This window comes from Engraulis encrasicolus, unplaced genomic scaffold, assembly GCF_034702125.1.
Source record: "Engraulis encrasicolus isolate BLACKSEA-1 unplaced genomic scaffold, IST_EnEncr_1.0 scaffold_38_np1212, whole genome shotgun sequence".
NCBI classification, from domain to species: Eukaryota; Metazoa; Chordata; class Actinopteri; order Clupeiformes; family Engraulidae; genus Engraulis; species Engraulis encrasicolus.
The window spans coordinates 17,501-30,000 of NW_026945687.1; the positions used below are offsets into that span (position 1 = coordinate 17,501).

At 41.1% G+C, this 12,500-nt stretch overlaps 2 long non-coding RNA genes across 2 annotated transcripts; one reads left to right on the top strand and one right to left on the bottom strand.

The window, feature by feature from the left end:
* The first annotated feature begins 5,430 nt into the window (after positions 1–5,430).
* LOC134443903 (uncharacterized) lies at positions 5,431–7,271 on the top strand. Its single transcript, XR_010033765.1, has 4 exons — positions 5,431–5,758; positions 6,488–6,546; positions 6,655–6,841; positions 7,136–7,271. It is a non-coding gene; the product is annotated as an uncharacterized LOC134443903 (long non-coding RNA).
* Positions 7,272–7,429: 158 nt separating this feature from the next.
* Positions 7,430–9,609, bottom strand: LOC134443902 (uncharacterized). The gene is made up of 3 exons (XR_010033764.1): positions 8,877–9,609; positions 8,488–8,565; positions 7,430–7,594 (listed from the first exon to the last, which is right to left on the bottom strand). It is a non-coding gene; the product is annotated as an uncharacterized LOC134443902 (long non-coding RNA).
* Between the last annotated feature and the right edge of the window lie 2,891 nt (positions 9,610–12,500).

The following is a 12,500-nucleotide window of genomic DNA, read 5'->3' on the forward strand; positions in this document are numbered from 1 at the left end:
TTGCAACTTTGTTTTTGTTTTGTTTGTGGTATTAGCCATTGCCACTAGTGAGCCAGTCATTTTAGTTACTAGCGTATCCAATTTCATTACCAGCCAGCAAAAGCATACAATGGTATTTTTCTCAACAAACTTGAACTTACATTCAGCATTGCTTGATATGAACGGTGCCCATTTAAACCACATTGATTCTGGCCATGCCAGATACAAACGCTCCTTCCTTACATTGACATGAATGAAACATTTCGCCCTGGGTAGGCTACAATTTGCCTTGCATTCACTAATCATACTTCCAGACATCCAAAGTTACAGAAACTCATTTCAGGGAGATGGTTATCGAGCCTCGACACCCCGACAGACAAAACGGCATTAGTGTTTAAACATTTGTATGGTCATGCCTTCTCTATCGTCCAGTCTGCATGGACATGAACACCTGCCTACTATTTTTCCTGGGACTTTGTACTCTGAAGTGGGCTCGTGCAATCTATTTGAAGTATTCCAATACACGCATGCTGCACGAGTTATATATTTCTCTATCCTGCATTGAGTGTTGCCACACGTCCGTTTTTATGGTCTGTCCAGGTAAATGGAATAGCTGTCCCGGTTTTTCATAATGCATGTCTTCATATTACCCCATTGAAATGAACACATTAATGTTTTGCGTGTCAATGTGTCCCGGTTTTTTACCACTAAAATGTGGCAACCCTACCTGCATTGCCTGCTAACTTCAGGGAGATTTTATCTGACTCTCGGGCATCAGGGAGCCACTATCAATATCAGGGAGGTAGACTTGGGATGTCTGTACTTCTAGGCCCAAACAACTCTTGTACAAACAGACAATACAAAGTCAAATGTGCACACACAGTAGCCTAGTTAGCCTATCCTGGTTCTAGCTTATGAAAAGTAGCCTATAGGCCTATGAAGTAAAAGTAAAATCTGTTATCCTTTACACAAGATAAGACAACAGGAAAGTTGACCAGTCTTTTAAGTTTAGACCTAGGCCTACTTGCTTCTTATAGGTACAAAAGATGTTAAAGCTCCATCTGTTTCACATAAGGTAGCAGATATGAGGGTGATTTGGAGAGCTGGAGGGTTCCTTGGGGTTCATAATATACAACAAAAATATCTATCACATTTTGCTCAGGCATAATCTGTTCATTTTAAGAACCACGCAAGTCAGTGTAGCTAAAACAAAGTTTATTAAACACTTAAATACAGCATCAGTCTGTTTTTAGTTCCAGGTGTTAGAAGCAGATGGCCTTGGGTTGTCTGAGTAGTTGGTGGTAGATATGCACAACCGGCACACTCTTGTCCCAGGAATACATGTAAGATGCATGTCATACATCATATGAGACACAGGGTATCACCACCAATGCACAATAGCATGCAAATAAAGCACAGCAATAATGAAAAGGTGTTAAGAAAATAATGCTGTAAACACAGAAACACACATTTGCCCATCAATGTAGTCATGTACAAAAACTCATCAGCAAACTACAATGTAAATATATCACAAAACAAAAACAGGCCCAATGCTCATCATCCAATCTGTTGAGTGTGACAACATCATTTGATGTTTTGATAAACATAATTTAGATGAATACTCTTTCTACTGCCTTCCCCATGAAAGGGTTACACTAATGTAATTTACATCATCTCTAATAAAAAAAAGTACTACAGCAATAAGACTGTTAGACATAATGTGATGCTGAAATTGTACACTGGCACTGCAATGCAATTGGGGGTCACACATGGGAGAACCTTTGCTCAGGTGACAGGTGTTGCCTGGCGGAGGGGAACACAAACAGTTTTGAACGCTGCGCTCGGTGTGTGCATGATAAACTTCTGTCGTGTTTCATTCCCGTTAATGGACTATTGCATACTGCTACTGTATGCACTTTAACATTGTGGTGAGCCACAATTAATAACGTTCAGAAAGAACACGTCCAGTTTGCTTATTCATGTATACAAGTGATTCCACCGGCTGAGCAAGCTCGTCAGATTGGTGTCAGTCAAGCAACGCCTACGGGGCTTCAAGTGTTAGGCGTAGTTTCTACTGTATAGGATACTGCCTATAGTTTGGCAAAAGACAAAAAACGCAGGTCTTGAAGAAAGGAAGGACGAAGGAAGCAGCACTGTTGTCTCCACATCAGCTCTACATCACCACTGGGAAAACCTTTAAGACAATAAAGCAAAACAAAAAAACAGGTGTCAGAACACTTTCACTTTTTTAAATTGAAGCCATTATAACCCAAAAGTTCCAGACTACCCAAAAGTGCTGACAAGCGTTAATATTCACCTAGTATTCATAAACCCGTATTTTCTGGATGAAAACATTGTTAATATATGCTTGTGATATTTCATAACGAGCCCATTCCAAATTAGGGATAGTTTAACATTTTCTGGTCAAAAGGTTGAATTGCACTACACTCGCCTCCAAAAGAGTTGTCGCCTATCCATCTGTTTGGAATAACAGCTAATAACCTGACTTTCAATTAATCACTTGGCTTCAGAAGTCACTCATATGAAAGCTACAACCCTTCCGAATGAAAATGTATGTACAAAAATAAATTTCATGCACCAACGAATGATTGACCCTTTATTGAACACAGACAGGGCAGATTTTCACAAGACAAAAGTTTTGTCGCCTATCGAACATAATGTGAAAATGAGCAGATAAGTCACTTCAAAACACTTCAAATACGCAGATTGGGTGTCATACTTAATCACTGAATCACTCTCACCTCTCCAGAAAATCAACTTTGGCCTTGGGTGTATGTTTAGGGTCATTGTAATCATGGAAAGCAACACAATGAAAATCAATGGAGTTCAATGACAGATGGTGACATATTCGCTATTCGTAGAGCAATACATGTTTAACTTCATGATGTAATCAATGATAAAAGCCCTCAAAGATCTGCAGCATGCATGCAGCTCCTCATAAGAGCTGTATCTGTACCATGTTTCACGTTATGCACCATTTTTTGATGCTATCAGTTCTAAAATGGTTGATCTTGGGATCTTGACTTCAGAGTATGAGTCCCATTAGTTGTCAGAATTAGGCCTGACATACTCTTGGCTGGCTTTTTTGAGACAGGACAGTGGGGGAGACTTATCTGGTGTTAAAGGTGAAGAATTTGGAATAAATGCATGGTGCCTAAAGTCAAACATGGGAGGGATACAGCTCTTATGTGGAGCTGCATGCATGCTGCTGGTGTGTGAGGGCTTTTATCATTGATTACATCATGAAGTTAAAAATGTATTGCTCTACGAATAGCAAATATGTCACCATCTCTCATTGAACTCCATTGATTTTCATTGTGTTGCTTTCCATGATTACAATGACCCTAAACATACACCTAAGGCCAAAGTTGATTTTCTGGAGAGGTGAAAGTGATTCAGTGATTAAGTATGACACCCGATCTGCGTATTTGAAGTGTTTTGAAGTGAATTATCTGCTCATTTTCACATTATGTTCGATAGGCGACAAAACTTTTGTCTTGTCAAAATCTGCCCTGTCAGTGGTCATTAAAGGGTCAATCTTTCTTTGGTGCATGAAATTTATTTTTGTACATTCATTTTCATTCGAGAGGGTTGTAGCTTTCCTATGAGTGACTTCTGAAGCCAAGTGATTAATTGAAAGTCAGGTTATTAGCTGTTATTCCAAACAGATGGGTAGGCGACAACTCTTTTGGAGGCGAGTGTAGATATGCATATATAAAGGGAAGTGTATGGGTGGGGAGGTAAGGGTCAGAATTGTGTCCCCATTACATTGTGTGTGTGGAGTGGGGGGGTCGTTTCAAATGTCAACACTCCTGCATACATACTCTGCAATCTGAACTCTAACACTTTGCTGCACTATGTGTACTGGCCTCACTGAATATTTATAATAAACTGAACTCTAGTTCCAAACAAGAGAATAGAAACTATAAGCCATGCATTCACTTTTTCATGATGAAAGTGTCCAGTAGATGGCGTTAATGCACAGTAAAGAACCAAGGAAACTACACTGAGACAAAATTAATGGACTGTTCCTTACGATTTTTCTTATACTGTATTAAGATATAAATGAAGAAATGAGAAGTTTACCCAAATCGGACAAATATAGTATATGGTGCATACATTAACGACATAAACTTTTTTTTCCCTTCTTCTTCTTCCAAACAAAACGTTTTAATGGAACATTAGTTGTAGACTATACCACACTTAATAATAAAAGAGGTCAGTCTGCAGCCCTGTCTGGATATGCCTGTAAGACAATCCATACAACCTCCATAAATACTATACATATAATAACTCATTATCCATATTTGGCAATATGGACAACATGGAATCAACTCTCCAAATCATGAATTAACATAGCATTTTTTTTTCTTTAAGTGTGGCACACTTTGAGACTAAATATGAGTGTGGGGTAGCAATCTATGATACTGTGCACAACGTACATCACATTACATTACACACTTAGCTGACTCTTTTATTCAAAGAGACGTACACTAGATATTTATACAGGGCATTGGTTACAGCCAGAGCCATAAAGAGGGAGAGTCGGGCAATCTCCACTGTGTCCTAGGGCAGACCTCCGAATTAGCAAAATTAGCTGTTTTAGCGTCTCAGAACTGCTTAGCGTTGCGAATGTTAGTGCCTAGAAGTGGGCGTAGCACACAGCAAATGCAATGCGATGCAATGCAGGGAATATGACAAGACTCGCTATTCGTAGTAATAACTTCAGATAAACATCACAGATGGTAAAACTGTTGTTCAAGTCAAGTCAAGTAGGTTTTATTGTCAATTTCTTTACATGCACTGGTCATACAAAGAATTTGAAATTACATTTCTTGCTTTCCCATACAGACATAGACTAATTAAGGTAAGGACATAGACAGTATAGACATAGACAGTACTTATACATGGACTTAAGACAGTATGGACATAGACAGTGCTCATACAGACATTTAAAGTGCAAGACTGGACAACAGAAGACTTGTAGAGGACATACATTAAAGTGGTAGTTCGCTATTTTAGACATTAAGCCCTGTTTGTGTGACTTCTGGGGTGAATTAGACATGTTCTCATCACAATTTTGACATTTGGTGCTGAACGGAGTATTTTGGTATTCAATACTGCAGCCCCCCCACCTGTACATTGACTCCAATGGTGCACTCAAGCAATCGATCACAAAATAGCATTAAACTTTCGTTTGAAAAGACATGGAACTCACCGTGTGGTCAGTGGTGAACAGCGATAAATTGACCCAAAAATCGCCACGAAATATGCCTTCAAACCGTTGTTTAGCAGTTGATGGAACTACTTTTTCCCAGACGTTGAATAATAGCAGCTAGACATCCAGCCAGTAGGTGGCGATAATGAGGTATTTTTGTGAGGACTAGAGAGAAGAAGAATATTGCTGTCTTTGAGGAAGCTAGTAGCTACTGCTTCACACACTCGTTTTTGCTGGCAAACATCATCTAATCTTTTCATTTCAACCTCTTTTTTGTTAGCAAGGACAATACAGACAAAAGGACAGAAGCAGCATTTATGTATTTTGTTATGTAATTCGGTAGAATGGGAGTTATTGATCACAGAGCGAATGGAGAACCTGGACGTAATTCTGTTGATGCCTGCCTGTGTGACTGGCGGGGATGTAGGCAAAGAACGTGGATCTATGTAAGGAGGGCTTTGATCAAGAGACCATGTGCCAAAAATCAACTGGAAAAGACGTCCGAGACCGGAGGCGAGGAATTGGATGGTCAGAAACCAGGTCAGTAACTACAAGCCCAAATCTCTGCATGGTATCAGTAGTAGGTCCTAAATGTGTAGCCTTCAACAATACAACATAATTACGCAGCATCACATAAAGTTGTCTCAAAGGGCTTTCAAAATACACACAATGCGGACCATCACTGTTATTATGCCCAAACTTTAGTGCCATCCATCCTAATATTGTAGGCTAGTGATAATGCATTCGCTCTGTGTTGTACAATGATGAAAGACGTACGACTTGTAGACCTGTCATTTCATTTTCGTTGTGCAAGTATCAGCAGCAGTAAAACAGGAAACCAGCACAATGGCCATGACCAATTGAATGCTCTGCAGCCTACTCGAATAGAAGCTTGGGTGGTACGAAATGAAGCATTATTATTTTATAGCTTTTATGAGGGAGCCATATGTTGAGTAAACAAAAGCATTTCTCCCCCTTCACTGAAATCACGTCATGAAATATCACGTGCTCAGCGTACTTATTAATTTGTACGCCTGATGAGGGAGCCAGTATCTGTGGAGTAAACAGATGCATGCCACCCCTCCCCGTGACTGAGCAGAGAACTGATTGTCTGGCTGCACCTATGCACTCATATGTTTTGGGAATGTTGCTCCTCCTTCTCTGTGTGAGTTTGTTTTCTAAAGATGTAGGCATAAATGCACACCTAGTGCCTAAGAAGTGTTGTCAATTGATAATTGAATATTTATGATTTATTATACTATATTGCAGGCTGTTGGTGCTGCTGAGGCTGTTGGTTTTCCTGCTTCACTGGTGGAGGAAGTGCAGAGGTAATCACACAAGAAATACATGTCACTGCAATGCACAATTTCTGATAATGTTATGTTGATAATGTCAAGCAATACCTGTCGTATAAGTAACAATGCACTGTTTTATAGCAAATTGTGCAGCGGTGGACTTCACTACTTGGAGAACATGAATGGAAAGAACACAGGGATCATCTCAGCCTGGATGACTAACTGAAGAGGAATTGGATTCAACCCCAGTCCCAGCGTCTACAGGCAATCATGGAGGATAAATGACTTCTGAAAGTTCTGCAGCAGTTGACTCAGTTCAAACATACCGGTATGTGACATAAAGACATCTCTTAGGAGAAACTGCAACAGCATTATTGATGTGATTTTGGATATGCATTTCCAGAATAATGCAGTTGTCTATTCTGCTGTACAAAGGAAAAGTGTAGTAACCACACACTGTCAAAATTGGGTTTTGACTGAAAATAGTTTTCATTACATCTTATTTATCTTGTGACAAGGCCGTATGGTCCAAAGGTTTCCTCTTTGAGAAATATTGCTGTGTCAAATTTGAAGTAACTACAATATCCAACCTAACACAAGGCTGTGCCGGCTTTTTCCTCAGTTTCAATACTGGCATGTCTTTACAGGGGGCTCTGGAGGAAAAGAAGAGAGGAGAAACACGCATCTGATGACCAACCACATTTTACAGCTCCAGAACATTTCCTCTAAGCCAAACCTCCTCAAAAGGTCTCTGGAAAGAAGCACCGAAGTAGATTCCCTAAAGACTGAAAGACCACATCTAAATAACAGTCAATGGAGCACATGTCTCGGTGTCATGGCTGTGTAATTATCAGAAAAAAATGGTGTCGTACATATTATTATTTCATTTCAATAATGACAGGGAAATTGTTGTAAATAAAATATAATTTATTTCAACACATTGTGATGCATTTTTCTTCTATTATTGTGATGTATATTTTACAAAGAACAGTGGAAAACTTGTTTACAGATAGGATCATCTTTCGCCAGATGGAGAACACCAGATGGAGAACGATGGGTTGGTGGAAACTGGATCATGAATCTGTTCAGGACAATAAATTGAAATGTATTAACTTATTGAACATATGAATATAGCATGGAATACTTGGTAAGGTTTTCTTCATGAACAATATTTTAATTTACTGAAAAATGTTTTTCATTATATTCATGAAATGGATTACTGAGACATTGAAAGTAGGCCTATATCAGTTGCCCTATTAGCCTACAACTGATGAAGATTACTTACTGCGGTAACACTTTACGTGACATGTTCCTGCATATTACATTTGTAGCACAGCTGTATAAGTTTGCACGGAACATACACGATTGTTGCAAGATCCATTCATACCAAACCTTTCATGAACCTAGCGGATGGAGGACCGCAACTTGTCTTGTTCAGAACCCTCAATGATAATTCAGATTAGGCCTGCTGTAGCACATGCCACTACAAGTGCACTTTGTTGAACTGTGCCAAAAACAAAACTTGTGCCTAAACCTAACCTGTCAGTGAGGAGAGTGAGTGAACAATGCTGTCCACTATAAACATGTAAAGCCTTCTTTTGGCATGCCACTTCTGGATGCCACATGCCACTAAATAATCTCACCCCTACTGGATTTACAACCAGGGACAGAACATTTGAATGAAAAATATTTGCTTGACCATATTCTGTTCCTGGCACTGTAGTAAATTGGTTGCAATCAGGACATGTTCAGGAGGAAAATAGCCGAGTACTGCTTTGCAATTTTTTATTTTTATTTTGACAAGTTGCTGTCCTTTGTTTTCCATGTTTATGAGAGGTTTGATATTGAATCAAGTAGGCCTAGTCACGAATCCTTCATGCAAAGTGTATAGCTGCTATGAATGTGTTATGCAGTGAAACTTCTAGGAAAGTGCAACAGTTACGAGATACAGTATAGTGCAAAGCAAACACATACCTTCTTCGGTTGTAGAAATCTTCCCTTCTCTGGATCTTGTGTAGCCTAGAACGGTCTAGGGAAGGAGGGATAGTGCCTCTGAAAATAACGGGGAAATGCACAAGGCATTAGCAAAGTTTTGTTGGCTAATAAGTACAACCACACAGCTGCGCTAGTAGACTGGGCCTTCATGTTATGAAACTATGTCATGTTATGATTGCGTCCAGCGTCTTTAGAGACTATTATATTAGTGCCTTGAATGTGTGCACTTTCTAACATGAACCTCGGACGGTAGCCTCCAGAGCTGGTGTAGTTGATTTTGCAAGTGCTTTGAGACAATTGTATTAGTAGATGGTAGAACTATAGGTGTTGTTGGCTACACATTGAAATGATTACTAGTAGTTACTGACCTGCTTTCTGACAATCCAATCCCTCGCCTCTGGATCTCGGGCGTCTTTTCCCGTTGATTTTTGGCACTTAGAAGTTCTCTTGATCAAAGCACATAATCCACGTTTTTTGCTTACATCCCGACCAGTTACACAGGCAGGCATCAACAGAAATACGTTCAGGTTCTCCATTCGCGCTGTGATCAATAACTCCTATTCTACCGAATTACATAACAAAATACATAAATGCTGCTTCTGTCCTTTTGTCTGTATTGTCCTTGCTAACAAAAAAGAGGTTGAAATGAAAAGATTAGATGGTGTTTGCCAGCAAAAACGAGTGTGTGAAGCAGTAGCTACTAGCTTCCTCAAAGACAGCAATATTCTTCTTCTCTCTAGTCCTCACAAAAATACCTCATTATCGCCACCTACTGGCTGGATGTCTAGCTGCTATTATTCAACGTCTGGGAAAAAGTAGTTCCATCAAATGCTAAACAATGGTTTGAAGGCATATTTCGTGGCGATTTTTGGGTCAATTTATCGCTGTTCACCACTGACCACACGGTGAGTTCCATGTCTTTTCAAACGAAAGTTTAATGCTATTTTGTGATCGATTGCTTGAGTGCACCATTGGAGTCAATGTACAGGTGGGGGGGCTGCAGTATTGAATACCAAAATACTCCGTTCAGCACCAAATGTCAAAATTGTGATGAGAACATGTCTAATTCACCCCAGAAGTCACACAAACAGGGCTTAATGTCTAAAATAGCGAACTACCCCTTTAAGAGGTATTTGTTGTGTTTTTGTGCTTTTCCTAAAAAAAGTCCTTTATAGCGTTCTGACATGGTAATAGTAGCATTTTGAAGAAAATAAATATAAAAAGGTCTGTCAAGTACACCAGCAGCAGTGTGTGTGTGTGTGTGTGTGTGTGTGTGTGTGTGTGTGTGTGTGTGTGTGTGTGTGTATGTGTTTAGTGCAGGTAGAAGGTGCGGTGTGCGTCTTGTGTGTGTGTTCGTGTGTCTGTGTGTCTGTGTGTGTGTGTGTGTGTGTGTGTGTGTGGTGTGTGTGTGTGTGTGTGTGTGTGTGTGTGTGTGTGTGTGTGTGTGTGTGTCAGTGTGTGTATGTTTGGGTTTAGTGCAGAAAGTGCAGTGTGCTTGTGTGTGTGTGTGTGTGTGTGTGTGTGTGTGTGTGTGTTGTGTGTGTGTGTGTGTGTGTGTGTGTGTGTGTGTGTGTGTGTGTGTGTGTGCATGTTTTGAGTTAGTGCAGGTTGAAAGTTCAGTCACAAGTATAGTAGTGCAGGTGGAATGTTCAGTCGCAGATATGGTGGTGGGGGATGGGGGGGGGGGTTGTCAGTGGCCTTGCTGGCTAGAGGCTGACAGTGGTGGTGGAGGAGGGGGGGGGGGGTTGTCAGTGGCCTTGCTGGCTAGAGGCTGACAGTGGAGGGAGAGTGGGTTGAGTGTTCAGCATCTTGATCGCTTGGTGCATTGTGCTGCTCGCCAGCCGGGTGGTACGGGAACGGAGGCGCCTGTACCTCTTTCCAGAGGGCAGGAGGCTGAACAGTTTGTGTGCAGGGTGGCTTGTGTCTTTGATGATCATCAGTGCTTTCCGGGTGAGGCGTGTGGTGTAAATGTCCTGCAGGGAGGGGAGTGGTACTCCAATGATCTTCTTCGCTGTGTTCACAACACGCTGGAGTGTCTTCCTGTTTTTCTCCGTGCAGCTTCCTCCCCACACTGTGATGCAGTTGGACACGACGCTCTCTATGGTTCCTCTGTAGAATGTTGTCATGATGGAGGGTGTAGCACTTGCCTTCTTTAGTTTGCGCAGGAAGTAGAGACGCTGATGGGCCTTCTTCGCCAGTGATGTAGTGTTGGTGGTCCAAGAGAGGTCGTCGCTGATGTGCACTCCAAGGAACTTGGTGCTGCTCACTCTCTCCACAGCATCGCCGTCGATGGTCAGTGGTGGCAGTTGTTTTTGGACCCTTTGGAAGTTGACAACAATCTCCTTGGTCTTGTTGACATTCAGCAGGAGGTTGTTGTCTTTGCACCATCTGGCCAGCAGGTCTACTTCTTCTCTGTAGTGAGTCTCATCGCCCTTGGTGATGAGGCCCACCAGTGTTGTATCATCCGCAAACTTCACTAGATGGTTAGTGCTGTGGGTCGTTGTGCAGTCGTGTATCATTACCGACCCGAGACAGTTGATAGTTCACATATTTGTGGTGATTACCCCGCAGTATAGTTCATTAGTCCTTATTTTTGGCTTTTTACGCCATGGTTCTATATTGAGTCTGTGGAAAGACAGCCGCTTTAGGCACGACCTCGATCTCGTTGAAAGGCGGGGTTGCAATTTAATTCCTGGTCCTCCATTCGCGTAACTCTCCCTCTGTATGGCTATGGTTACAGCCACTGAAGCAATGAGGGGTTAGGTGCCTTGCACAAGTAGCCATGGAGGGAGGGCTAGGGAGAGGCAAGGGAGGGATTTGAGCCTGCCTTTCTGTTCTACAAGTACTAGGAAAGATCTGGCCAGCTCTGATATTTGGTTTTTAATCTTCTTTCAGAATGGCTAATTTTTATGTTCTGCTGGTATTTGTATTAGAGTAGCATTAGAGTACAGATGTCACCTGAATCACTACCAGCTCAATCTGTTAAACAGAAAGTGATTGTACAGCATGGTTGTGGAACACCTGGTTGTGAAGCACTGTTGTCAGTAACTGGACATTTAATTATCCTGCTCTTACTATTAAAGGTGTGTAATACTTACATTAATCAGGTATGTAATACTTACATTAATCAGTACAATGAGCCCCTCATATTTCTCTGCAAAGTGGACCATCAGCTGGAGAATCACACACTGCCATGGATGACACGTGTCCTCTTGTCTTCTTTTCCGTTTTAGCATGTTTAGTTCAGTGGGAAGAAAACCATAGCCATCACCAATCACTGCATCACCTGAGATCATAGGCTGGTCTGTGTAGAGAGATGGAGAAAGTGGTTGGGTGAATGAAAATACAGCATGTCTGAGATTTACTCCACTTACAATACTCACTGTACAACTAATGCAACAATACATGAAAGAAAGGTTTATATTAATTGCAAAATGAAGGGCAAACAGCCAGCTATGGTCATAAAAAAAATCACCATCTATTGAATATAATTGCATTCATTCTACCGTTGTACGAATGATAATGTGTTGAGGGCAATTTAACTTCAAATTACCCTAGCCTAACACACACTTTTATATCTTTCATATCACAATCAGCTTACTTACGAAAAGACTCACATACAAACAGTTATGATGTGTTCAGACTTGACTTTGCTGTGTTGACAAGCCACATCATCACACTAGACTGAACCTACAGTAATGGGTGGGAACTTCCTTAGTTATAGGCTATTATCATCCAGACCTGTCCTGCGTGTGCATATCTAGGCTGCTTGTATTGGCTCCTGTGATGTTCAAATGCATATCATATCAAGCTAAAATACATTTTAAATACTCCACGATCCTGAACAACGCTTTGACGGACTACTACAGCTAGCATGCCATGATCATCATGCCGCATGCAGTGGAACAAGCTTAGCCCACTCCACCGGCATCCAGAAACCAACCATTCGCCTTAACCCAACGCGTCAATGGGATGCCAAGATAACTACAGAT